Below are 2,838 nucleotides of genomic sequence, written 5' to 3' on the forward strand. Positions count from 1 at the left end.
ACCATTATATTCATTATTGAATGTACAGTCACATCATTTTGATTTTTTATGAGAAATATTTATATATTTTTATATAAACTTAGTCATACTTTACGAAATTTAATTTCAGTCAAACCTAATATGCAGAGTAAATAAGAGAGTACATCTTTCTCATATGCAATAAATGCATCAATATATATACAGCTATTCCTATATACAGCTAGCCATGCACCATTTGGAGTAGGATTGAGCCAAGGAAACCACCACGATGCCATTCCCAATACCACTAGCCACACTGCAAGTTGCCACGCTAATCCTGGTCGTGTCGTGCTCACTACTGCTGCTATCGCGTACGCAAACCAAGAAGCATCCCGCCGACCGACGACTCCCGCCCTCGCCGCCATGCCTGCCCATCGTCGGCAACCTCCACCAACTCAGCGCGCTCCCACACCGCGCCCTGCACGCGCTCGCCGTGGCGCACGGACCCGTCATGCTGCTCCACCTCGGCCGCGTGCCAACCCTGGTCGTCTCCTCCGCCGACGCGGCGAGAGAAGTGCTGCAGCTGCAGGACCATGCCTTCGCCAACCGGCCGTCCCTCGCCATCCCGAGACGGCTCCTCTACGGCTGCACCGACATCGCCTTCGCGCCCCACAGTGCCTACTGGCGGAGCGTGCGCAAGCTCGCCGTGCTCCACCTCCTGAGCCCCGGCAGGGTGCACGCCTACCGCAGCGTGCGCGAGGAGGAGGTGGCGAAGCTGGTCCGGAGGGTGGAGGAGGAGCAAGTGCATGGCGGCGGCGTGGTGCGGCTCAGCGAGCTCCTCGGCGGCTTCGCCAAGGACGTGAACGGGCGGATAGTGCTCAGGGTGCGCGCCTCGGGCGCAGCCGGGTGGCGCGCCAAGGTGGACGCGCTGCTGGAGGAGGCCAACGCGCTGCTCGGGGCGTTCCACGTCGGCGACTACTTCCCGTGGCTGGCGTGGGTGGCCACCGTGGACGGGACGGACGCCAAGGTGAGCAGGGCGTTCGAGAGGATCGATCGGAGATCGTCGACGTTGCCGCGAGCACCGGCGTGGGAGGTTGCCGTTGCGAGGACAAGGCGTTCGTGCATGTGCTGCTGTCGCTTCAGAGAGAATCGAGCGAGACAGGGTTTCGCTTGAGCAGGAACAACGTCAAGGCACTACTAGAGGTAAAACTTCATGCATCACCCACAAGCTTCACGTGACAAAACTCGTTATAACCACGGAGAATCACAGTAAAATGGTGAATATCGGCTTCTTAGAGAAAGAAAACATGCAGGTGATGTCGAAGGGCATGCAACTACATTTTTGGAAAGCAAAAGTTGTCATGCGAATATTGAGCAATAATTAGCAAATAAATTGTTTGCCTATTTTAGGAAATTGATGAATTGTGCTACCTTGCAGACATTAAGCACTCAAACCATGTCATGTCATTCACAGTTTGGCGGCAAACATCCCATTCAATAATATCATTGTCATGATTAATGTAGTGGACCTGGGCACCATTTTGTTGTCGCATTGGACCAAAAATGGTGCATGCCTTTACATTTCTTGAACACCACATTCTATAAGAATTGTGCTTGCATTCCAACATGCACGTAGGGATTTCGTCTATTAAGACTTGGATTAATTTGGACAGGATTTGTTTGGAGCAGGGACTGACTCGACCATCATCGTCCTCGAATGGGTCATGGCTGAGCTACTCCGCAACAAGCCAGTGATGCAAAAGCTACAACAAGAAATCAGGCGACACTATACCAAGACTAGCCACTTTTTAATGATTACTGAGCAGGACCTTCCGGTGATGGAGTACCTTGGGGCTGTTATCAAGGAGACGATGCGGTTGCACCCGCCTGGGCCTCTTCTTGTTCCCCGTGAGTCTATGCAACACGCGAGGGTCCAAGACTACCACGTCCCTAGTGGGACTCGGGTCATTGTGAACGCATGGGCCATCGGGAGAGACCCGGCGGCATGGGAGCATGCAGGCGAGTTCTGGCCAAAGCGGTTTATCAACAGCAAGGTGGACTTTCGCGGGCAACATTCCCAACTCATACCTTTTGGTGCAGGTAGGAGGATGTGCCCCGGGATAGGGTTCACAACCACTGTCGTGGAGCTCACGCTTGCTAACCTTGTGGGGCACTTCGACTGGGCGGTTCCACCGTCAGTGGTGGTGGATATGGAAGAGGCGCAAGGAATCACGTCACGGAAGAGGGTGCCAATTTATGCCGTGGCAACAGGGGCACTTCATGAGTAACCTAGGTTGCATATGCACCCACGTTGTTGAATATGTTCAATTATATCTGTACATGTTTATTACATGTTAGATTTGTGCTTGGAGTACAACACTATGAGTAACCCACGGTAATAGGTTACATGTGTTATTGTTGTTGATATGTGTGTTGGTTATATGTTGAACCTTTCTTTGCCATATGTAATTACATGTTAGGCTTGTGTGTGGGTAGGACGTTGTTGAGGTAACATATGCGTATGTTGTTTAAATTGTGTTGAATATATGTGTACATGTGCTTAGTGGTGGACCCATGGGTGGGGTCGTGGGGTCATGGCCCCTACAAAGAATTTACAGAACTTTTTTTACTAGTGCATTCATATGTATATTTAGTACTTTATCAACTATTTGTAATGTGTTTTAGATTGAAAAAATGTTATCCTTTGTAATGTTGCCCCAACCTAGGTCAAATTCTAGATCTGCTGCTGGATCTTTTGTGCTGGCTATATGCCGAATCTTTTGTGGTGGTTACGTGTTGGACTTGTATGTGGGTAGGATGATAGTGTTGGAGTACAAAACTTGTATCATAGATCTCCTACGTACAATAAGGGGGGCACAC

The 2,838-nt window shown here is 50.5% G+C and overlaps 1 pseudogene; it reads left to right on the top strand.

Moving 5' to 3' along the window:
• The first annotated feature begins 236 nt into the window (after positions 1-236).
• Positions 237-2,562, top strand: LOC119331592 (annotated as a pseudogene).
• The last annotated feature ends 276 nt before the right edge of the window (positions 2,563-2,838 follow it).

The sequence above is a fragment of the Triticum dicoccoides genome, chromosome 7A (genome assembly GCF_002162155.2).
Source record: "Triticum dicoccoides isolate Atlit2015 ecotype Zavitan chromosome 7A, WEW_v2.0, whole genome shotgun sequence".
In the NCBI taxonomy this organism is placed as follows: Eukaryota; Viridiplantae; Streptophyta; class Magnoliopsida; order Poales; family Poaceae; genus Triticum; species Triticum dicoccoides.